A 25,865-nucleotide genomic window follows, 5' to 3' on the forward strand; every position below is an offset into this window, starting at 1 on the left:
TGGTTTCATCTGGTGAAAAATTCTCTGCAATCAGCAGCGAATTTCCATCTTTGTGGACTGATTAGACAGTAGTTTTTAGTTTATGCTGTGCAAAGATTGGGTGAATTTAGAGTTCTGAGCATAGACAGTGTTCTGGCAAGTGCTAACAGTTACTGCATTTATATTTAATACGGTAGGTGTTGTGTATACTTTAATGAAAGTTCACTTCATCCAGCTTCAAGAGAATGTGATAAATGAATCTTACCTGTTAGAACATTTCAGATCCGGTTGCAAAACTTGTAATTAATTTTATTTTTATTTTTCTCTAGACTATCATTAGTGAACAGCTTAGTACTTTTAGGTTAATCTCCTAGCTGACCTTCATGTTTTAAATCGACAATTATATCCTAAATCAAGAATTATACCAAGCTTGGAGCTTAATAATTTAATGATACAACCCACAGAAATCTAAGTTTATTAGAACTAGCAGTGGAAATTAAGAAACAGACCAATATATTAAATGCTGAATACTAGACAGTCCTTGCTCTTTTAATATTCTTGTATTTTCTAGCCTCCAGAGGCCTTCATTCTGATTTGCTGGTCTTGCATGTTACTTTACTTGTGATGTTGTATGCACCCCTTCAACTTGTGCAAGGATGTGCAACTTTAGATGGTATTTAGAAGGCATTTAAGTTTTAATAAGCTGCTGTTAACTTTGTGTATGGGCTGGAATAACTAATCTCTATCTAACTCCTCCACGTCTGAACTGAGTATATATTTCTAATAAATGATACCTTGTACCATTTCAGCAACTGTTGTTCTTATTCCATACAATCCTTTTTTATTTTCTAACGTAGAATATATTATACAGTGCCTATGTAAATTTATCTTCAGTAAAGATGTTATGATGACAATGAGTGTAATTTAATACAAAAAAGTACAGATTGCACATTTGTACATAGTGAAAATTGTGTGTTAACATCAGCATTATGGTAAAGAACCTAGGATTATCAATGCATTTAACTTATATAAATCCATCTGCTTTACATCCTTTTGGATTAAGCTCTAAATTAGCTGTGGACATGAAACCTGTACACCTCCTTACCTCCTATCTTTTTATATGTTTGAGTCAGTTTTCATAACTATAGCCCTATTTATCTGGGACCAAAGCAGTGGAAGTTAAGAATTATCTAGCAGCCAGATTCGTAGTTCCAATCTTTAGCACCAGCTTCTTCCATCCTCCTTTGGATCAATCTGCTTTCTGACAGCTTTTAATGATAGTATGGTGTCAAATCACTTTTTGAAAACCTGGATAAGACAGAGTATGGCAACGGAGGTATAGGGAGTTGGTACTGAGAAGAGACAGATGTGAAAGCTCCTCGATTTCAAGGGTCATATGTGTATGTTCCTTACATGTCATGGAGTTCTTTTGCCTCATCTAGTTGCTGTTCTTAGAGAAGTGTATCAGTCCAGGAAAAAGAAGCATCAAATGGTTTGTGAGTGGAAGGGGAAAGAAAATCCTTGCTGTTTCAAGGTTTGTGGGCTATTTAAAGATCTGGGCGATTTGTGGGCAGAGAGATCTCTTCCCTGTCCTAACTTGCAGCCTTCCTGTAAACTAAGCAGAAGAATTTCCTTGTGATGTGTTCTCTACTTGTACTTCCTTTGAAAAGTGGGTCAAAGAGATGTTTTGGATCTCAGTATCACTGACAGAAAGGAAATCTGAGTGGGTGATGGATCTTTGTAAGCTTATGAACTAGTGACTCAAGACGTGAATTATTGCTTATGTACATGTGTAGTGGTATGTTATGGAGAACTAAGACTGTGACTGTTATGGTAGCGCTTTGAAATAATAACTCAGTTTCCCTCCCTGGAAAGTAGGTCCTAAGAATTCTGAAAAGGAGAGAGGGATTTGATACTTAGAGCAAGTAGACTTGTAGCCTCAGGTTTTGTTGGAGAGCTTGGTCTCTAACAGCATCCTGGGATTTAATCCTCTTCGGTATGTAGATGAAATAGGCTTTTGCTTTATTTTTCTTTGCTTTGTTTATTTCAATGTGTCTATTATTAACTTTACAATCTGGAAAATAATTTGAGAAATTTGATTTTACATAGGAATTACCAAAGGTATTAAGTATCTGAAAGATTTAAACAACAACATAACTAATGAGAATGACTACCGCCACCCTTCAACTTATAGCTGAAATCAAGAATACCTTACCACCTGCTAGAACTTTTACCTGCCCTTAAAATGTACAAAACCCAAAGTCTTTAGGTATCACAAGTCATCAGGGACTGTAATATTGTAAATGTGATCACCTGTGAGTTTGGACAAGTAAGGCCTGTAGAAAAAGATTTTTTTTTTTTTTTTTTTTTTTTTTTTAATGCTAACACAGATTGCTTGGAGAGGGGAGGATGAGAGGCACAGGGAGGGATTCATGCAAACTTGGCAGGTAATGTATGCCAAGTGTGTATGGTGTTTGTAAACCTGAAAGTTTCTTCCCCAAACTAATGCTAAAGCATATTCTGTTGTGTTTAGTCATGATACAAAGTTATACTTTAGAATCATTTTGCTGTCCCCTGATTTATGTGCAAATACACCTATCTTGGCGATTGTCCAAACAGAACTGCTATCTCATGGCTATAAAATGGGGTCCACTGAGCTAGTTCCTGCAATTTCTGCAAAAAGCAAAGGAGTTAAAAAGTTGATATAAATGGAGTGGGGGGAAGCATTTTAGGTAGGGTTGCAAACTTTTTTTCTTACCAGTTGTAAGGTTTTGCATCCTGGAAATGGGTACATGGTAGAAGTTCTGTGCTGCTGGGTCAAGTACAGCAATTGCTTTGGGGCTTGCCTTCAGAGTAAAATTATTACTGTTTATATAATTCTGCAGAATGTTTTGTAACGCTGAAGTTATACATGGGGAATTTGGCTCTGAGCCTTTGCTTTTGAAATCATCAGCAAAGTTTCCATTCACTTCAGTGCGGCCAGATCAAGCTCTTGGTGAATACCACAAAGGTAAAGGCTATGTTAGTTAGCAGGAAATAAAGAGTCTGAAATCTAGGAGAATTTGAGTAGGAGCAGTGGGTCCATTTTTGCCCATCTTGTTTTGAACTTAGAGAGGGATACACTAACAAATGGAAGGATCTGTAGAAAGATCTGTTTCTGAAATTTTGGAAACGAAAAATCCACTATTTCGTTTTCAAATGTTTCCCCGGTTTCATTTCTCTGAAATGTCTCTGAAAAGGCCTTTTTAGAAGGAGGTGTATGTGTGCAGGTAGTGAAATATAATAAAGCATGATGTCGATTAACATTTCCTGTTAAAACTTCTGAAGTTGTGCTGAACTGTGCTCTAACTGCTGAACAGAAAAATTAAAAATAAAATGTTTAACCATAAGTTGAAGGAGAGCTTGTGGAGAGGATGGGAAATAATTTAACAGTGTACAAAAATGCACACGTGCTTCACAATTTCAGCCACTGAATTTCCCATATTTTTCTTTTTAAATAGTGAATGAATGTGACTGACCTCTGGGCTTATGAAAATAGCATGATACAATTAGGGGCTTAGTCGCAATGGGTGGAGTTTGCCCCAGGAGGAGGTGCTAAGTCAAGCTGATGTTCTGCACATCATCTCAGACTAAAAACATCTTGTAAGCAAATCTAAATATTGCGCTTATTTCCCTATGCGAGTATAGTTGTGCCTGTCATCTTGACTTCCCTGAGGGCTGTTGCAGTTAATAAATTTATCATTCCTATTCTTTGATAGGTGTAATTATCAGCATTGCTCTAAAAGCTGGTTTTAGTAAGGGCAGTAGTCAGTGGAGCAGACTGTAGAAAGCCAAGCAGATGTATCAGAATTCCCGAGTATCTTAGATACTTACAGCAAGATTGGGAGACTTGAAAACTGCTCTGTGTTTATTCACTGAATTAAGTGAAAATATCTGTGAGGGACAGGAAGAAGGAATTTGTGGGATATATTCTAAAACCTCAACATGTAAAACTCAATTTTTATCTGTGTGCTGAGCATTTGGGACCTGTTTGAAATCTCTCCTGCATAAAACACAGCATTAAAATGTCCCTTCCAAAACTCATATATTGTGTGCTAATGGAATAGATTCACTGGAATATTAACAACCTTGCACCCATATAAGAAGGTCTCAACGTTTCCTGTTGGATTCATGTTTTTTAAAAGTCTTTGACATTTCCTGTTTAACAGATTTTAAATGGTTTTTGTTGGTAAAATGGCAAACATCAACCATCCCACTCTACACAAAGCTGACATATAACCATAACAGAAAGGTGAATAATACCTAAAGATCCCCCAGGAAATCTGTCCTGTTGCTGCTTGGTATATCCATGTCTAAGAACGTGTTCAGAAATTTTCACTGATCACTTCTAGAAATGATAAAGAACTTAAAGGACCCAAGGAAAAACACTGTACCAGAGAAAAGTAGCCTTTCTTATCATCTTTGGAATGTGTAGAGCTTTGCCCGTGTGCATGAACTAAGGGTCTGTCTTGTTGGATTTTGATGCCACCTGAGAATCTGGCTCCACTTAATATGGAGATGATTTCCCTTTTTCTGTTGCTTAACAGGTAAAGATCAGAGCTGATGACAAGTGTTTTCCCTTCAGAGTAGGACCTTGCAAATTTGCATATCTTTTTACAAAATGGGCACAAATCAATAAAGTTTTTCACCTAATCTTGTTCTCAGGTAGTAGTTAGTGATATGCTTTCTCAGAACAAAATCCTTTAAACTCACAATATGCCTTACTCTTCTCCGTCTGCTTATATGATTCAGAGATTGTGTTGAGAGGTTTTTTTCTTCCTTTTGAAGGTGGGTACTGTACATTCATCTTGTGTACTTATCTTCTGAGCATCTGCTTAGAAAATAAAACAACATGCCATTTTGACATCCAAGAAAGTGCTATAAAAAGTCTGTTGCTATGTTTAAATGCCTACACTCAGTTGCTATAGCAATAAAAATCTCAAAAATTATGTACAAATTGCCAGTGCTTTACCAGCTCTTTCTGGGACAGGGTGATTGTGGAACTGAGAATACGACAAAGATGCTCAGTATATTAGAGGGCAGAGTTGCCACGTAGTTCCAGGTGCCCTGTGAGCAAATCTGTGAGCAAAATGTGGCCTAACTCTATAAATCCTAAAGTGGCTGTGTCAAAAGGGACAGTTGGATCCCTACTTAATTGAGTTGCTTTTCCATGACTTGTGTGACAGAGTTCAATACTTTGAGCAACTTCCCATTTCTCTGCAAGAGAAGTTGCTGAAAATGTTGATCTTTCTCTAAATTCCTTCAATCCCATGATACCGAGTGTGAAAATCAGCATACAGAGCGCATCGGACAGTGTAGGTTTCCTCTCTGTAACATTACAATAGTCAGTCCGAAACGCCCTTGCTCCTGAGGCAGCTATGGGAACACTGCTATCAAAAAGAAAAGAAATTAAATAGTAGCTAATGGAATCCTTAGCATCTCTCTGGGGCTCAAAGCCTTGAACATTCAGTTGCTTCTTGAAGAGAGCAGGAAATTCAACTTCCTTCATAAAACATAGCAAGTAAAGGAAGGCATGCTGTATTGGCAACTGTAAGTTCAGTTATGGAATTGAATTGTTACTTCAGGCATTTCTATGCCTTGTTCTCTCTTCTACTGAGGAACAAGTTAGACAGGGAAGAGAAGACTTGGAAAAATTGGAACCTTATTTGAAAGCAATATAACTGTTCTGTTCTCTTTATTCCTAATTGCTTGAAGGATCCTCAAGGTTCAAATGAGAACTGCATAACAGTGTGCTGTTCAGTTTGAATATGGTAATCCACAACAGTCACATAATTATTTCAAGTGTTTTCCTTAACATATGCTTTGAAGTCCAGTTGAGAGGTCTGATATCAAGAATGTATCAGTGGTAGAAATACGTATTTTAAATTTTTGTTTCAGTTGTTAGGTAGTGATTAATGTTCTTGTTCAAGGGTCACTATGCTGGTAAACATACAGATGTAGTGATTCTTAGAGGCACTATGGTACCCTGTAGTTTGAGGGCACACCTAAATCCTCTAATACTTCTAAGTACATTTGGGCTACTTTGTTTTTGTAAAACGTCTGAATAAACTACTACCATGTACATGGCTTATAGTTTTTCTCAAAATAAGAGTTGCAGTGTTACATAGATAGTAGCACCTCTCTCATCTCTACTACAGAATAGTTTGTATTTGCAACCTCATTACAGTATTTTTCTGTGACAAATTTTGAGCATCTTTGGGATTTAGTTTTAATATTTCAATTTTGGTTTTAACTGTTGAGAGATTTGACATTTTGTAGCTTTATAGCTGCACAAACTTCCATGCACATGGAAACATGCTTCTTTCTCAACCTCTATGTGGATTCTTTGTTTACTTTCCTTCTCAGCTGCTCTGCATGGGGCACTGCACAATCAACTTCCACACAGGTTTATTCTTAAACAAAGATGTCAACAGGACTGATTGTGGTTTTGGTTTGTTTTTTTTAACAGATCTCATAGAGAAGTCCAAATGTTAGATCCATAAATATTTAATAAACAAGGATCAATAAATTTTTCTTAGAATTCCAGTGATTATCTTTTCTGTCAAGCTTGGGAGATGCTTCTGTGGTTACACCGTGTGCCTGTAAAATTAGCTTATCTATGCTTCATTTACAATAATGTAACTTTTACTGTTGACAATACGTGGTTATATGAATAACCTAACTGGAGAAGACAATGGGAGGAGGAGATGTGTGAAACTTCGAAACTGTAGCTTTTATATTTCATGAAACTGTCAAATACTTGAAATACAGAAACCTGATCTTCCTTAGAACTGCGTCCTATACATATAGCGCCCTCACCATGATTGTTACAACATCAGTGTATTCTGTATTTCAAAGCTATTCTGTGTAGTCTCTGTTTCGGATGCTGTACCCCTGAACTTGCATCTGCCATGGAAATGCAAACTGCCTGATACCTGCCATTCCCTGGGTCAGCTTTGATTGAACCTGTTCACCAGCTTCAAAAATTATTGCAGTGCTGGGGGAAAGAGGGAGAGTTGAACAGACAACATGGCTGCTTAAGCTTTTTTCAAGGAAAAAAGGATTATATGGCTATTGGTTAGGGACACATTTCTCATTATATATTGTGCACTAGCCGCCTTTAAGTGTTAGCTATGCATTTATTCTTTCCAAAATCTATTTTTGGTCTTGTTTTCCTTGGAATAAAGATTGTGCTCTTATTTTGGTTGTCAGCCAACTATCCTTCCCCCTTCTTCCCTGCCCTCCCTTCATTCCCTCCCAGTAGCCTTTGAACTTGTCCAACTTGTTGAATTTGGCAAGAGAGGATCTCAAAAGTATTACATTCCTACAAGTGAAAATGAGTGGCGTGGTAAGAGAGGAGAGACCCAGCTTAGTGCTGCTAAGGGAGAAAGGCTCCACTGTGAGCTGAAATCATCACTGATTCTGTTTTATCTGCTGGCTGGCAACCTGGCGTGTGTGAAGCTCAAAACCAGGCACAGTAAATGCTGTCTCTTGTCCCTCCAGACTGGCAGGAGACAAGGAGACAAGTGAGCTTATTATGATGAGGGAGATAAGATGTAAAATCATTAAAATAAAATACCCGAAGAACAGGTTTTGTTCTCAGCAACTTAGAAACAACTTGTTTCTTAATGTAGAGAGACATAGGTTACAAAACTGTTTGTGCGCTGATATCTTAACTTTATTTTGGAAAACTTTTGCAAATGTGTGTGAAACAGATCATGAAAGCTACATGCTGATAACTCTCCTGTGATTTCACACTAAGTTCTAATAGTTGGTGGCAGTCCATATGTTTGTCATCTTTCCAAAGCAGTGCAGAGCACTGTTAGACTGTAGAACAGACCCTCATCTATTTTGCAGATTTTTTTCCATCAAGGCTGCAATGCCAAAATGGAAAAGATCTGAGGTTTCTGCAGTCATTGGGAACAGACTATAGACTCTACTCAGTCTGCTCTTCAGGCATGTCAGTCAGGCTCATGGGAATGTTGTTAGTGGACAGGTTCTTCCCATGGCAAATAAATGTCAGCCAGCCGGGTAGAGGCAGCCATTCTAATTAGACTTTCCTTATATAACAGATGTTTTGAAGCTCAGCCAGGGAGAATAAAGTAATATCCAGAGACAGCAGCCCTCATCTGCTTTCTGATCATTTGAAGAAGGCAGCTGAGGGTCAAGAATCGGTTCTCTGAAAATTTCCTTGCAACTGAAGTGGTTTCTCCACTGATGATGTCCCTTTGTTTGTACATATACAAGGTCAGTATGCAAGCTGTAAGGTTGATGAAACTCCAGGAGTTCCACACCATGGACACTGCTCACTTGCACCTGCTCCTTTAGATACCCTTTTAATAACCTGTCATAGATTTAGTTTTTTCTTGAAAATATACAGCAAAATACTGAACTCTTTCTCTGAAGATTACTCAGAGTATGCAAATATTGGTTTTATGGATCAGATCACGTGTATTTCATTTCCCCCCCGCCCTCTTGATTTCATGGGTTTTGAATAACATTGGGAAAAACAGCAACACTAAAAGACGCTCACAAAACCAAAGAGACATGGTGATCCAGTTAAAGAACAACTTTTCTGGCTTCCTTCAGCTCACTTTAGAAATGTCTAGAGGCCCTTTTTGTTGAAGTTAACTTCAGTAAAAAATGGCAGAACAAGATCTCATTTGTTCTTAAGCAAACTGGCTACATACTTTATTTCTGTTAGTCACTGATTAGTTATTCTGTGATTATTTGAAAGAAACTAACATCCCATTTTCTTTCTTTGCTTGATCATCTGTTTGGGAGGAGTTTTTTATTTTGCTTAAACAAAAAAACCTCTTTTCTGTCTAGATAACATTATATTTGTTTCTTTTTATGTTTAAGACAGGAGGCTCCTGCCTACAGCATTCCAACCATCAGCCTGCTGAATTTTCCCTACAGTGCTACAGGGCACTATGCTGACCCTGACAGTTCCAGACCTTAAATTCCTCTGATAGGTAATACCTAGTTTTCTGGTTGCATTTTAAATTTTGCTTCTGTTATTTGAAACAGTTGGGCTAATTTCTCATTTGCGGGTCTCATCCATTGAAGCTAATAGGAGTCTTGTGCATATGAGAGTTACATAGGTCAGCTACTTGTTATTCTGACAATTTAAAAAAATAATTCAGTCTTTTTTTTTGGTCGATTAACGTGTATGTTGACGATTTGCTAGTTTTTAAATAAGTGCTGCTTCATAAACCAATTTTAATTAAATTGTTCATAAAAAATAGCATAAAAGTTACAGATGAGAAGATACAGAACACTAAGAAAATGTTCATATAACACCAATTTCTGTGTTTGTACACTCTTCTATTGAGGCCAACAGTGGTAGCTTACTGTCTATGAAAATGTTAATCCTTTGCAGTCCAGATCAGAAACTGAAGTTGATGAACTAGAAGATTAAAAAATCATTGTTGGATTGCCTAACTAATAGCCAAAAGCTATATTTTTGTCCGTAACTATCAAACATAATTCTCACTGAGTTCAATGCTCCGTCTAGATGGATGTTCAGGGATGGAAGTTATGTCATAAAATTCAGTATGTAGCTGTGCATTCTTGCTAACTGAAAGTGTGGTGTGGTTTGGATATGTGACAAAAGTGAGATTTAGTTCAGACATGCAGAAGACCAGACAGCTACTATTAGATAACATGATGAGTTTTACTACAGTGAATTTAATAATTAGGACCTATCCTGAAGCAGTATTTCAGAATACCAACATCTGATAAACAGTTCAGGTGAAGAAGTAAGATACAGTGGCTGGTTTCACTTAAGTGCGTTGGGGAATGATCATTTCTTCTTCACAGTGGTAAATCTTAGCTATATTGGCAAGTGTTTATTTGAAAAAGCTGAAGAATTATGTTGCTAGTATTTCGAATGTTCTGAGGTTCTTAATAGGTCTTTTGAGAAATAAACACACACCCCAAAAAAACTCAGCTTTCCCAAAATATTTGCAGGATATAGTGAGAGATGAGCCGTTATACAGTGAAAATATACAGTGAAGAACCAGATATCTTGAATAGTTCAGAACTGAACTGTTGCATCCCTCACTTCCTTATACACATGGTTCTAGTGTTTTCTGCTGGATTTGTGCTATGAAATAATGATTTAAATTGGTGAAATTTCAATGTTCCGCTCAGTTATAAAGATTGAGTAATGTACGAATGTAAAGCATATTCATCATGTTTTCATGTTTACAGACCTCCCTAAAGAATATTAACCCATCACAGTAAGGGTTACAACTGTGTAGCTTTGTTAAAGTCAATTGAGCAAATAACTTCTGCATGCCTTTGCAGAGTGAATTGACTAGAAAAGCTATATGACTTACTAATGCCTGGTTTTTGGCTTGGTATAGTTGCAGAAATACAAATGAAGACAGAGTTATGAACCTGATGAGTAAACTAAATAAAATTCCATTGCTCCACTCTGCTGCAAAAGTTGAAGGAGAAAATGTAATTTTTAATATCAAAAGCACTACTGTTGTGTAATTGGTTACTCTGTCATTGAATGTTCATGAAGCTCTGCAGTACAATGTTCAGTTAGGGTATTGGTTGTAATTAAAACAAGCTATGCGTTTGAAATTTGTTCTTTGCTTCAACTTAGTTCAAAAGCATGCTTAACATGTATTTAGAATTGAAGTGTTTTTTCTTTCACGTGGGTGATAGAAAAGTGTGGTACCATTCACTCAGGCTGGCAAATTAATTGTTACGGAAAGTATTGTAGTTGCCCTGTTTGTTTATCTCTAGATTCTGTTGCTTCTTCAGTGAATCATTTCTGAGTTAACTGGATAATGAGAATTTTGGAAAAAAATCATAGCTGGCTCCGACTTTAAATTTAAATAATTCCTTTAACAAAACCACAAAAATGTCATGTTCAGTTAGTAACTTTATCCTCTTCATTCTGTAAAAATATACTTTTTTCCTCCAAGAGGGTTAAAAACAAAACACTTGGAGGGAACACTTAGAAAATGAATTTGTGGGTTGCCATTAAGCACCATGGAAATTAAAATAAACATTGTTCTAACTAAGAAACATTAACAACAACAAAAAAGTTTGTGTTGGAAAAAATCTTTACGTGCCTTAGAAACATGTTCAACACAATTTGACATCATCTTATTTACACAGATCAAACAGTATCATTGTTATTAATTGATCTTTAGATTTAATTTTTTTTTGCATAGATGTAGACATTGTATATCTTGTTTGTTAAGCTAGCTTGGCAAGTGTTACTTGTTCATAGTCAGTTGTTAGGTATTATAAAGAAGAAATAAAGGAAGGATAAGATTAGTGGAACGTACATTAAGCGTTTATAGAAAATCTAGTAACTCTAGTTCTAGCTTTCTTATTTCTTTCCATTTGTGAGGCAAAACTATTGGGAAGATGGTTTCCTAATGACTGCAGCCTGGGATTTGGATAGAAGAGAAGAGAGAGAATTAAGATTTTAATTCTTAAGAATTTAATTTCTTAGCCAATAAAATTAAGAGAAGGATAGAAGCTATCTCTCTTTAGCCTGCTGTTCCTTCCTTGCCCCAAGCAATTTAGAAGGTAATCTGAAATAAGTCAGGAAAGGGGGTTATATAAAACAATGTTAATTTTAGCCTAATGAAGTTTGCCTCCCTGGGATTCCCCTGGAGTCAGCTGAGAAGAGAAAGGTTTCTCCAGAGAGCCTAAATTAAGTTCCTGATTGTAGGGCAGGAACTTAAGTTGACTTAGAAACAAACAAAATCCCAAACCAGTCAACCAAACAGAAAACTTAGGAAGACAAATGGCCTTAGGCTAAAGTGAGTCTCCATGAAAGGTCCCCTTTCTATGTATTCTCGTGCCTCTCAATCTGTTGAAGGCATGTGGTATTGTAATAACTCTCCTATTGAAGATGATGTACAGAATGAAATAGGTCTAGGCTCTTTTTCTTCTCTTACTCCTTCTCTGGCAGAGAACACCAAATTTGGTGTTACTGGTTTTGGTAGAAATGTTTGAAAGAAATCTTAGCTCAATATTTAACAACTGTATCCAGCCATATCCAAATTGATGAATCTTTGAATGAAAACAGCATTTTCAGTTGACAAGTAAAAGCAAATATCTGCATTGTCTGTAAGAAAAAAAAAAAAAACAACCCAACAAAACCCAACTTCCTCAGCTTATCAAGGTTTGCTTTCTTTATATCAATGCTAATAACTATAATAGGACTAATGTAAAGCTAGTGTTCACTTTGGTTTAACTGAATTGATAAAGAGATATAAGTAAACTGGAGAAAGTTTCATAATGTGTACCAAAACACAATTTCTAAGGCAAAACTGCAAACATTAGAGCTTCAAGGGGAAGAAGGATACCAAGACGAGAATTTAACTTTTGGATGATGGAAAAACTGTCTTTTGAAAAGTTCTCTAATGTTTTTTTTTTTTTTTTATGTGCCAAAGCAAAAACAAGTTACAAACCCCTCTTCTTTTTCCTTGAAGAAATTCTCATCATAGTGATAGAACAAACAAGTTATATTTTGCTCCTACTTTGTAGCAAATGTGGATATATTTCACTTAGATTAAGTTCTCAATCCTGATGATTTTTAATTGCAAGAAAATATACCATTTTAAATGCTTGATACTAAAGTGTTGTGTTTGTATCACAGAAGCTTTGAACTTGGAATACATATGTGATAAGGATGGTGACTAACATTTCATAACAATTCCTCCCTGGGCCAAAGACAAGAACTGGAATAAAATCTTTTAAGTAAGAAAAGGCATACCTGTAAAACTGACTATGGAAGCAATCACACAAGGTAGACTAAAATTACATGTATTTCCTTTATAATAAATCTGTTGCTTTAATGGTGTATAAAAAATTATTTTGTAGTTCAATTAAATGGAATTATTCTTAGGACAATTTCTCTTTACAGCCAAAAAGAGGAAATACAGCAAAACTCTAATGGAAGCAAATAATTTTTAATAAATTAGTGACATAAGGCTATTTTCTATCCTCAGACATTCATTTGCAATTTGTAGTTTGAGAATGCATGTACCAAAAAGGTCAACAAGCCCAGCCTTAACTCATTTATCAGTATTATGTTAGGAGTGCTACAGTTTTGTGGGACAGATTCTCACTACAGAGAAATCTATACTTTGTGTGCCATAAAGGTATAATTCAACCTGTGTTTGACCCACCTCAAGTTGAAGAGGCAATGAACTGGAAAAGCGTATTCTTATCCAAACCAGTTCTGCATGAATATTAACTGTTACTCCACTTTTTCTCTCCTTTTCCATGATAAATTTTAAAACCTTTATCACCAGGATTGAAAAGAATTGTTTGGTTACTTTCTCAAAATAAAGCTTTACTTAGTTTCATGAGCTGTTTCAGGTGTAGCTACCCGTACGCATTTTGATATGTAGTTGGAAAATTATATACTTTTCTAGAAAACATGATGTTTCATTTAAAATTATTAGGTTGAAAAGGAGGCAGTATTGCAGCTCCTTACTAGTCTGTTATCAAGAGATGACTGTTTTTCCAAAATTTTCATACTGGCCATATCCTGAGTAGTCAAGCAAAGCTCTTGTGATGTCAGCGGGTAAGAATTTTGGCTTTTTTATTTTAGAAATATGAAAAACTTTAAGTTCCTTAATGTACAATTATTGTGCTTGTATTAAGAGACACTTCCCTTCCCCTACCCCAAAAGACAGATACTTGCTGCTTTCCGAGTAACTGTGTTCTGGGTGAGGGAAATCTTGGAGTAGGCATTCAGAGACCACAAATGAAGCATAATAGCTCTTTTAAAGACGAGAGTCATTCCCTGCTTGGTATCATGTTCCTTTGCTTGTCTGTGCTCCCAAGATTTGATTTTAGTAAGCTTTCCTTGCTTAGTTCTGTCCTGAAGCCCTTACAACAGGAGGACAAGATGTGGTCCGCTAAGGTTAAAGGCATAATATCTGACTTAGTGTTGCAGCAATCCAGCACAGGGAAAACTTGGAAGTTTAGAGGCAAACAAAATGTACCGTCTATCTCTTCAAAGCTTTTCTGTAGTGAGTGGAAGCTTTGATTGTGCTTTTCATTACTGGAAAAGAAAGTAGGTTGCTTACAAAGTTTGGTAGACAAGAATTAAATATAGTTTGTCTATTTTGATCTTGTGCAGGGACTGTTAGTTGTCTGTGTACTGTTAGCCTATGATGTAGAATCTAGCAATAGCGCATGAGAAGTTATAATGATATATATTATCTCTTCATTGTTAAAGCAATCTCATTGTGGAATTTCTCTTACAGATTCAGCTTACTAGGTATACAAGGGAAATATTACTTACAGTGTGAAATAACTTTGAGAGTTGGAAAATCATGTGGCTCATATGTAGTATTTCTAATTTTTTTTTCCAAATTTTAATACCTCAGGGCAGAAGGCCATCCATCATATCTGAGACTAATTTTTTTTTTTCTTAACATTTCCTTGTTTACTAAGACCTGATTTTTATGCTGGCTGAACTAGAAAGAAACATTAATTAGAGAAAAAGAAGAGAGACTTCCAGTCTCTATCTCAGAAAGTTTGATTTATTTCTTTGCACTCTACTGGTGTAGATTCTGTGGGAGAAAAACAGTGGGAGTTGCAAGAGCGTCTTAAAACATTCCCCCGTTTGTACCACTGATTTGAGAAGAGATTATTTTCATGTTTTTTCTGAGTCAGCCACATGTGAGTAGTTGGGAGCAGGAGTGTAGGCAGCACTGTGCAACTGAATATATGTGATAGGTAAGGTGGTGACAAAGGAAGAAACTGGTAGGCTAAGACAATAAGAAGGAAAAAAGATGGAGAATGGCAATAGTCCTTTGTAATCAAGGGGTGTGTAAGCCTTCGTGCCAGTCTCAGTTTCTTGATCTTCTGGAGAAAGAAAGAGGGGGAAGAAGGTTCTATATTGATTTTCACCTGTCTTCTATTAAATAATATTTCAGTCAAACAGAATTTTCTTCATACAGCTATAAAATTGGAAATGTCTTTTAGTGTGTGTGTGAGCAAATGTGTGTATGTACATGTAAGACTGCAAAGTTTGAGAAGTGCTGGCTCACTTTTTTCACCTGTGAAATCCAGTACTTCTTGTATGATAAATCTTAAAGAACTGAAAATACTTTCATCGTCCGGCCTGCCACCCAAATAGCCTCTTAAAAACATCTGAAGTTTGTTCATATGGAAGAATCTAAAATTTGACAAAGCAGGGAGATACCAGACATTCTTCAGACTGAGGTATGTTTACTTCTTCAAGAAGGCTACTTAGGAATCCAGCACAGTACCATCCTATGGCAGCAGGATCTTAGTCCTGGATGTGGTCTTAGCATGTACTGCCTCGTATTGACTAGAAAAATGTAAGAAAAAGTATTTTTCTCCCATTACTTTCTTCTCTCTGTTGTTCAATTCATCCTTTCCTTCCGCATTGCTAATTACTCATAATGGGCGTAAAGGCAGTTTTCCTTTGTTCCGTTTCTCAAAATCAGTTTCTTTCAGAAATTGAACCTGCTTCCACCAGTGAACATTAGAACTACGTATCCAGGTCATGCAAACTATTCACCTAATCCCACATGAGGATCATGTTTATATTACGCCAAAAGCAGGAACATTGTTTAACCCTCACGATTTTCAACTATCTGCTGATTAGGGCTTTCCAGGATCAGAGGCTGTATAACTACTACTGTACCTCTCCTCTGAATGCGTCTAATCCCTTTTTGAACTCACTTATATGCTCCAATTCTTTCACAACTTCCTGTGATAACAAATTCAATTATTTAATTATATACTGTGTGAAGGAGCTTCTTTTGTACTTAAACTATTGCCTAATAACTGCTTTTGGCATCCTCATCCTTGTGTACTGTGAGGAATTGTGAGTAAATAATTAATAGGCCACCCTCTCCAGTCTGTTAATGATTTTTTTAGAATTTCTAAGCTGTTTCTATCCAGCAGTGTCCCTTTTTCAAATTGAAGTGTTCTAGTCTTTTTTGCATGGAAACCATTTGCAATTTCTGACTATTCTTTCTTCTGTGTACCCTTTGTATTTATGTTACTTTTTTTTTTTTTTGACATGTGACTAGAACTGTTTTGAAGATTTGGGCATAATATGCTCATAATCTATGTTGTTCTCAATTCTTTCCTACTAATTCTTAACATTTTTGCCTTTTTGGCTGCTGCTGAATGCTATTTTCAGAGAACTGTCCAAAATGACTCAGGTCTTTTTCCTGACTGGTAAAACATAATGATGGGCTCTGATTTAGCTAAATATATTTTACAGTTATTTTTCCTCATGTGCATTGATTTGCATTTTTTAGCAGTGTATTTCACCTGCCATTTTATCATTCAGGTGCTCAGTATCAGCCTTGGCTGGCTTTAGATCTGATTATCCCACCTCATCTTTTAATCAGCTGTACACACCCTCTTTTCCAGATTCTTCATGACTATGTTGAACAGTACAGCCCCTGTGGGAGTGCAGTCTTTGCAGCAGAAAGGCAGATCTGTAACTCCTACCCTTTGTCTCCTTCCTTAAATTACAAGAGGTCTTTCCCTCTTGTCCTGTTAGAGCAGAGCTTCCTTAAGATATTTGGTAGAGAACTTTATCAAAACCTCTCTTTGTAAATACATATTGCTTGTATTAAAATGCTTGTTGACTTCTGTAAAGAAATTTAATGAAATAGCAAAGTTTGGTATGCTGTACAGCCCTGTGTTAATTTATCATTCTCATATCTCTATTTAGTAATGAAATACTACATTAATTTCTTATGTAGGACAGTTATTATCTTAAAGTTAGGAACTAGGATGAAAGCCTTAAATGATAATAAAATTATAAAGCAATCAGCTCTTAAATGAGAGATTTGTTTTGTTTTGGCATAATAGCAAAGCACGTAAAGGTCAACATCAAAATATTAAAGGAGGAGTCTGGAAAGAATCAGTATCATTCATTGCTTATACTGTTTGCCTTTATCTCAGTCTTTTTAAGGTTTTTTATTTGCCCTCCACTACCTCAGGTAGCTTTTTCTGTCTGCATTTGCCAGAATGTAGTTTAGAGGCATTCTAAAACCCCAAAACTTTGATTAATAGTAAAACTTTTGAAGCATTGGTATTTCAGCATTTCTTCTGTTTTAGATTAGTCTTATCTGTGTAGTTCTATGGCATTGTTAAAATTATGACGACTTGCTATATCTTCTTTTAAGACACATTTTCTAAATATTTTACTTTGGTTTGTATTTTTTATTGCATAATATATTAGAATCATTGAATCTTTTTCATTCCATAACTTTCTACAACTGTTTTAAATTTAAAATAAAGTAGCCACATTCCATTACTTTAATATAAATTTGTTTAGATTATTCAATATAAGGAAAGAATTAAAAATGGTAAGACAATAAATCTCAATGTATACAGACTATATATTGTATACAAATTGTTTATAAGCAAATACAGAATACTATTTTGTCTGATTTTATATATAAAGTTATAAAATGAGCATAATTAGATACGCATCATAATTTCTTAAGACAGTAATGACAATAGCAATATTGAATTCTTACATAGCTGATAAAGTGCTATGAAACAGGGCTAAGAAAGATGAGTTCTGGTAGATTTAGCTCAGTATCAAGATGTGAATGCTGCTCCTCCCCCACGTTGTCACTGTGCTCCTCTGCCAGAAGTTATCAAACTTTTAGCAGCTACAATGGAACAGGACAACCTTAGTCATTAGCAGCTTGAGCTAAACTACTGGTTGCAAACTGAGATGACTGAAAGGCAAGTATGCACCTTATTCACTTGCTCTTATTGTAGAGAAGGTGCACTCTGGAAGAGACACAGAGAACAACTGGAGTGAGATCTTATATTCCTATTGCAAATCTTGACCCATGATATGTCCTGTTTCTCTTTCAAATTGTCTTCCATGTGTAACTCTGCTCCTTTTACCCCTTCCTCACCTCCCCCATTTTCATTTTAGGTTTTGAGGCCAAAATTTTAAAACCTAGTATATAAAATATAACGCCCAAAGTCTATAATTCTCTTTCCCTGCAGAAGTAATTCTCTGGTTTAAGCTCATCTCTTTGCTAGGGGCTCCCTGTGCACAACACTGATAAAACCATAATAAATGAGTGTGGGTTTTTTTAGATGTTGATGAGATGAGATTGTGCATAAAGCTGGTACATTGTTTTTGGATCAACTCCTGGATATAATCAGTGATGGAATGGTGTTGGCTAAATAATTTTATCAGGGAAAGATTTTGACAAATTGCACATGAGGAACATTTTGCTACATTTGGCTTGTACTATTCCAGAAGAGCAAAGCTGTTGTTTGCCTCAAAGCTTTGTTCTGAACTGTCTAATTACCCAGAAAAATGTGGCTTTTTGGTACAGTACATGCCAGTCAATCCATAAAAATTCCTTTCGTGTTCTGATAGCTTTGATCTTTATTATTAACTTTCCTAGTTCTGGGGTTTGGAGAACAATTGTTGAAAACCACAAAAATAAGGTTAGCAAACCATCTGTTCTTAAAGACTTAGAATTTTGTATTTGGTAGCTTTCTAAAGAAAATGAAAAGTTATTGGTGTTTTTACTATGCTTTCTAGCAGATGCAAGCCAATGAGGATAGTTTCCAAATTAGGGTGCAAATTGTAAAGCTCCTGAATCTAGAACTTTAGCCCGTAACCAAAACGGGCCTCATTTCTTCCATATAAATACTCGTAAATCCTGCTGAGAAGGATTTAAAAGTAAGTGGAATTATATACTTGATTCACTTAAATCTGGTTTTAGGAGCTTAGCTTTCATGTTGCACATTTGAAAATGCTGACTTTAGTGTAGTCCATGTTCAATACACATCTGTGTTTCCTCAAAGTGAGGAAACCAGCAGTTGATGGTTAAATTCTTCTTTGGGTCCTCAGCGTTAATGTTTTGAAGGTCAAGCAGTATAGAATGATTGAGCTGCTGTTGGAGTGGGTAGTCTAAGAGGGCTCTTTATAAGGACACCTGCAAAATAAAATGTTGAATTGTCACTTTTTTGCATTACCGTGTTTTCCCAATCCTGGGATTCTGTAGGTAAAGACTTTGTATGATAGATATCGTGGAAAGGCAGCTCTGGATTTCTTTTTTATTTTTTTTTTTTTACTAGCAATAATCTCTCGTCCCTCATTTTGGATTCCAATGAAGCAGAAGGGGAGAGCTTTGAGAACACAGGAAATGGGAACTTGCTTTGCTTTTCTTTTCTCACAAACTGTTTGCTTTCATTTTCTGACCATCCTTTCTGCAAGTCAGCAAATCTCTTCTTTCTGAAGTGATAAGCAGTATGCTTCTCCCTTTTCCCCACATTAAAATAAAGAGCTGAGGTTTATTTTTGCTGAAGCTACCTCATCTGCATGTTAAATAAGGATAAAACAAGGGCAAATTATTTCTCCTGTAATTTTGGCTGTGGGTGCTAGACTGCAGCCACTGGGAAGTCTCCTACTGGTAGACTTTCTGTTTCTTGATCGAGCCGCATATAGTTCAGGCCAAGTAGTTGAGTCTGCCATCTAAGAGCAGGAGAGAATCATGACACTTAACTCCTCAAGTCAGAGACACAGCCAGAAATTACTTGAGAGGCTTGCAAGTGCTACCTCAGATTAAGTCACCCTCCTAGGATACTGATATTTTCAAACTAGGGACAGTAGGCAGAACCTTACTTTTAAGTAATCAGTTGAAGTACTTGTGTAGTTAGTTAGTTGTAATGCTAATATGATGCACTGCTCTATTAAAAGTTTCCGTCAGAACTCAGCTGCCCTCAATCTTTTTATTTCAAGGACTTGTTTGCATTGGGAATTTGGAACATGCTCTGATTCAGACTGGAAATCTGAACAAAGTATGGAAAGCCATAATGTGGGCTGCTTGCAAAAGGGTTCATCTCACAAAGCTCACCAAATGTTATTTATGACTGAGGTTTAAATCAGTGCTGTGTCTGCATTATGAAATACCCTTCTAAAGAATGCAAATGAATAGTTCATCGTATAAGATACAAGAACAGCTGTGTCATGAGCATGCCTAATAGAACAGTTTCTGCACTAACACACTATTTCCATGTGATGTGTGGAGTTTAGAGTATTCATTTTACTTCAGTCTTAATTACTACATCATCCTGTCTGATAGAATACCTATGCAGCACTCAAATTATTAAATCAAATACTCTTTGTTGGTTTTACCTTGAAATTTGTAACTGTCTCAGTTAGCACAATTAGCTGAAGAAGGAACACAACTCTGAGGAATTTGTTGCTGTTTCAGGTAATTTATGTACCTCATCAGAGAGTCATCCAATCCATTGCTAACTTGGTCAGTAAAATGCACACTGAATTTCTTCGCTAAATTCAGCAGTAACAGGGTGATCTTTCTGTCACGAGATATTGCGGGTCTTTGTTTTTAAATGCCGGTACAAAAAAAAAGCTTCCTCCAAACTACTGAAAGTATGCCTTTATGTAGTACATAAGTTTAACTGTCCAGTAAATAGTCTGCCTCTTCCCATCACACCTTTTAAAAATTTAATTTAAATGGAAAACAAATCAGGGAATGATTACTGTAAGAACTTCATAGTGTGAAAATAATACTATGTGACTACATCTGAAAGGTACTCTTCAGCATATTTTTAATATGGTCCCAGAAGCGTACTTTCAGTAGCAAGGAATAACATAGCCCACACAAAACAGCAGATGATTCAGCAATACGGACAAATGACCTTCTGCAAAGTATGTTTGCAAAATCTTGTGTTGCTTTAATAGATCTTTTGAGCAAGAACAGGGCTTTTGGCCTTAATTCTGCATTGACATCACACCTGAACGAGCCACTGAGAACCTTCCCCCCCTCCCCCCCCCCCCCCCCCCGGATAATACTGAAATGAACGATCATCCTTTGTATGATTAATCATTTTTTTAATTATTATAACCTGTTTCTGAAGCTAGATATTGATAAGAGAAGTTAGTGTAGCTGCTGGCTTTCAAGTTGTTTCTATTTCCAGCAAAAGAGCCTAAAAGATGGCATTACAAAATGTTATTGCTTATTCACAGTTCTATAGTCATATGTTAGCAGGAGGCAAGAGGTATATATGTTGTTTTTTGCTTCTTCATAGGCAGCTAGGCCTGCAGAATCAGTGTGTAATCTAGGGATAAAATTGGACAGTTTCTAGCAAAAGCAGCAATTCTTGTGATCTAATATACAGCATCCCTGTATCCAAGTTAGGACATTACAGTCTACGAGTGAACTACCAGGTCAGTGGAAAAAGCAGCTGAATAATTAGATTCAAATAATGTAGTTAGTTCATACTACTGGCATTACGTGTCATCTGGCATTACAAGTGAAGTTCCTTGAGGGTCTATCCATTTATTAGATGTGGAGGATGAGCAGGAATACATTTTCATCAGATGTGCTTTGCCACTTCTGGTTTTGGGCCCCCGGGATATTGATAAACTCAAGCAAATCCAAGGAGAGACACTATGGTAGTGAGGAGGCACACATCCTGTGAGGGGATGTGGAGGGAACAAGCTGGTGTTGCTCAGCCTGGAGAAGAAACTAATTGCAGTCTTGCAACACTTAAGAAGATGTTACTAAAAAGATGGCCTCAGGCATTTTATGGAGGTGCATGGCAGGAGAATGAGAAACAATGATCATACAGTACAACAAGGGACGTTCTGACTGGATGTAAGGGCGGGGCAGGGGGTGGAATTACTGGAAGGGGTAATTAAACACTGGATCAGATCTACCAGAAATTCTGCAGTTTCTGTCCTTGGAAGTTTTCAAGTTCGAACTGGACGAAGTCCAAAGCAACTTAGTCTAGTTGCTTCAGTGCTGACCCTGCTTCAAGGAGGGAGGTTGGTCCAAATGACCTTCCAACCTGAAGAATTCCTTAATTCTGGGAATTGATCCTCCAGTCCTGGCCATCATAAGGTAACATATAAGTTAACTGTAGTCAAATAAGCAGTCAGCAAAGTCCACACAATGGCTGATTATTTGAATAAGTTGATACTATAGTTATTGCTTTCCTGGTGTACAACAATATTTTAAAAAAACTCAGTGGAATTGGATTCATAATTCTTTTCTCATAAACAAGGAAGTGAGACGCATTCATGCTCTTTTGGGTGTGTTGATTTTTGCAGTGCAAACAAAAACGTGTACATGTGTCACTAAAGTAAGCAACTGTGAACCTGATTTTGTCCAGGAAGCATAAAACGAGAATAAAATACTTATTTTGCTGCTTTTCTGTTTTTCTATGCAAGATGGAGAGCTGAGTATAATCTCCCTGCTTGAAAGACCACAATTGCATTTTAGGATCCCAAAGAAAGCTGTTTATTGTTGGTTTGTTCAACAAAGTGTGCCCTCTGGGATTACCCTTTGTAATTGGGAAAGAAAGAATTTTGTTTAATTTCTTCATTTGGAAAACTTTTTGCTTGACTAGCAACAAGACTCCTAGGTCACTAAGCAATAGTATTCTGCCCTAATTGCCTTCAACTTATTTATGTTTCTAAGTTAGACCTTTGGTAGTAATTTTTTCCAAATGATATGAAGTTGATATCCAGCTGTCCTGGAAAACAGAATAGTTTATCAAATGTGTATATGTAAAAATTGCATTTGAAAATATTACTTCATGTAACAACCTTAAGGTTTTTCTTAAACAAGAATGAATCAGCACCAAAGGACACGATTTTTTTTCCCCTGATCTTATCTGTCTCCCCTCCCCACAAGCAAATTTGATCTCTTTTTACATTGCCACTTGACTATATTCTTAGTCAATTTGAGAAAATATCGTCTCAAGTTCCCAACTCTGCCTACATCATAGACAAAAATAAATGTGTAACTAGAATGTGATGTATAATACATGCAGTCCAGACAGTGGAAACATATCTAGGTTGCTCCAAATCTGTGAAAAGGAGTCGAAGAAAAAGAAAGACAAATGACTCTATGTTACTGAGTACATGATGCTCATTTAGGCAAAAGCATGTTTGGTGGTAATATTATTTCCTGGTATTATTATTACTACTATCATTAGCAATTTCTGTTGGGCAGTTATCAATGCACAGGTCCTGCATCAGAGGGGTCTTTCATGACCACAGAACAAAGATTGATGCTGCCTGCTGAACAAATGTGCATGTTTCTTTCAAATAGTAAGTTGTTTAGGAGGAGGAAGAGAGCAACAATTTTTACTTGCATATCATTTTCAACTTTTTTGGATTTTCTCCTATTTTAAGGTCATTGCCTTTATGTTGTAAGACAATAGGTTTTTCACCAGATGCTTCCTAGCTCTAGAGTTCTTTAGAACTACCCTCCTGAATGACACTTAATGTACTGTTCTCCCACTCTTACCTTCACACTTTCTTATATGCTCTTCCTTATGCTTAGAAATCCTTGTTCTCCATGCCAAATATCCACCCAATTCACGTTCACATTCTTCCTTTAAACTGCATTTCCTTAAAGTCCGTAAAAAATAATCTGCAAATTAAGAAACATATCAAGTCTGCCTTGAGATCTGACAGTCTTCTGATCATCAGATTTGCTACTGCAGGCTGAATTCTTTAACTTGTACATAATATTGAATAAATCAGGGCCTAATTTTTCCTTAACATCACATGTACTATCTTTTTCACCAAATATATATATATTTATTTTAAAGTACCCCAAAGTTTAGCCCAGCTGGTTTCCTAGAGGCCATCTGGCTGAGCTCTGCTGCTTGTTGTCTTGTTCTTGTCATTCTAGCTGAAAGCCCACTGATAGAAAAAAAAAGAGGTCAGTAAGAAGAAGGATGAGGTAAAATTTTTGTTTGCAAGTTAACAGAACTTATAGAAACAGCTGTCTATGAGTTGTAGAGTGGTGGGATTTTTTCACATGGTGGGTTTTTTATGTTTGTGGGTTTTTGGGAGGGAGTTCATTGGGCTTTTTTTTTTTTTTTACACAAAAGAAGGGAAACCATTTTTGAAATTACAAAAGCAAGTTTGTTTAGGAGTGATTAGTTGAAATTTAAAATACAGGAGGCATATCTAAAAACGTGTAGATAGTAAGATCTGTTAGGCAGTTATAGCTATTTCATGACCTAGTCTGGCATCTGGCATGCTTGTGCACTGTGTTCTTCATGTGTAGCAAAGGTTTGTTATGTGGCTTGGGAAGACAATTTACTGTGAGGTAAAGGATCTACCAGAATTAAAATTTGAAATCTCTAGCTGGTTCATTGTTGGAGAACTTTCTCTAAATAAGGATTTGAGCATAAACCTTTAGTAAGCTCAGTGAAATATATAAGTGGCTTTCACTATTAAGTTTTGAAAGATTGAACATATGGCTTCATATTGATTTCAATTTCTTCTACTTTCTGAAGAAGCTTTTTTGCTTTTGGCTAAGAAATATGCACGAGTACTTGGAGAGTGATAAAAGAACAAAACAGACTGTGTAGATAGCAAAAAAAAAAAAAAAAAAAAAAAAAAGGAGAGAGATACATACATTGTTTTCTCTTTTGCCACAGAGTCCTTGGCCATATTAGTTCTCTACTCTGGAGAGAATGTCTTAAAAGTGACACTGGAAACGGCTGCCAGTTAAATTTATGTAACTTTAGTAACTGTAGTTTGTGCTTCATGCAAGCCATTGAATGAGAGAAAAGCTTTTAGGTCTGGAATCCCTGAGGAAGTGCCATCTCCCGTTGGTTCTCCTGCCACAGCTGTCCTGTTGTCTCCAGGCCGGGATGTGGGGAGTGCCAGGTTCTTGCAATGGCATGACTGGGGAGAAGCCTCTGCTCTAAGGACCTTGCAGATCTCTCCTTTCCCATAACTCCCTTTGGCTGTCCTTTCCATACAAGAGCTGAGTCCAGTATCCTAGGCACATACTTAACCAGATAAAATTACATTACTGGAGTTTTGTCTTAAGCCGATTGGCTGAAAGAAAACCCCAGAATGAATAAAAACTACAAATGAATCACAACCTATTTTTTGTGAACTTGTATACAATTCTTAAAACCATTTGATTTCACAGGGAGGTAATGCTATTTATAACCTTGTTTCTTTAAATCCTTTTTAGTGTTAAATAAAAACAAAACCTGAAAACAGACTTTGCATCCAAAACAGAGTAATTAATAAGAATTTGATTCATGCAATATTAATTCCTAATTGCCCCTTAAAGAAAGTGGAATCAGGAAACTTTCAGGCTGCCTAAAATACACTTACCTTAAAAGAAAAACCTATCTTTTTTTTTTTTCTTAATCTAGGTCTAGTAGTTTAAAAAATTAGTGAAATACTGCTCCTCAGTATTTCTAAAATATGTACATTCTTCAGTTGTCTGCTGATTGTCTGCAGCCTGAAATTCAGCCTAGAATTCTTGGGGGGGGGGGGGGGGGGGGGGGGAAAGATTGCTTTGCTGCAAGAGAAGTAAACCTAAACACTGACTGCTAACAAAATAAAAATTTTAACTATTGCTAAAACAAACGAAGCTGTCTGATAGTATTTCACAGCAAAAAATACTATTTTCAGGTACAGTTGCAATCTTTTAATGTCTTAAATTTCCATTTACCTATGTTAAAATAATTGTCTGTGAGTGAAATCAGGTCCAATTGATTTTTCTCTTAATGTATCAGGGAAAAACCTAAAGCTGGGACCAGAATGGATTGTATTGGAGTTAAGTATGGAACTCCCAGAAAACGTTATCCATTAAACTCTGTGGGAGTTAGTTATCAGATTTCTTTAAACTCCGATATAAAATTTTAGATACATAACCAAACCACATGCCTTGTTGTAGGAGTTGTTCTTGTTGGTAATGGACCAGCGTCACCTCTCACCCCCAAACTTTTTGTTTTTCTGTCTAAACAGAGTGTTATAACTAGCCATTACTAGAGATATTCTGAGTGCTCTCAGTCAGATCAGG

The 25,865-nt window shown here is 36.4% G+C and overlaps 1 protein-coding gene across 22 annotated transcripts in view; it reads left to right on the plus strand.

Annotated features, from left to right (window-relative positions):
* Positions 1 to 25,865, plus strand: part of IRAG1 (inositol 1,4,5-triphosphate receptor associated 1) — a 126,251-nt gene that overhangs the window by 45,544 nt on the left and 54,842 nt on the right. For 13 of the 22 annotated variants that reach the window (XM_087744887.1, XM_087744879.1, XM_087744916.1 and 10 more), the window contains one exon: positions 8,881 to 8,993. The exons of 3 other annotated variants lie outside the window; for them this stretch is intronic. The gene's annotated coding sequence lies outside the window, so the exon portion shown is untranslated. Of the gene's footprint in view, positions 1 to 8,880; positions 8,994 to 12,655; positions 12,806 to 15,849; positions 15,872 to 25,865 lie in introns of those variants that run through there. 6 more of the 22 variants (XM_087744950.1, XM_087744933.1, XM_087745023.1 and 3 more) reach the window with 3 other exon arrangements.

The sequence above is a fragment of the Nipponia nippon genome, unplaced genomic scaffold (assembly GCF_047370975.1).
Source record: "Nipponia nippon isolate SJK-2023a ecotype South Korea unplaced genomic scaffold, ASM4737097v1 scaffold_10, whole genome shotgun sequence".
In the NCBI taxonomy this organism is placed as follows: Eukaryota; Metazoa; Chordata; class Aves; order Pelecaniformes; family Threskiornithidae; genus Nipponia; species Nipponia nippon.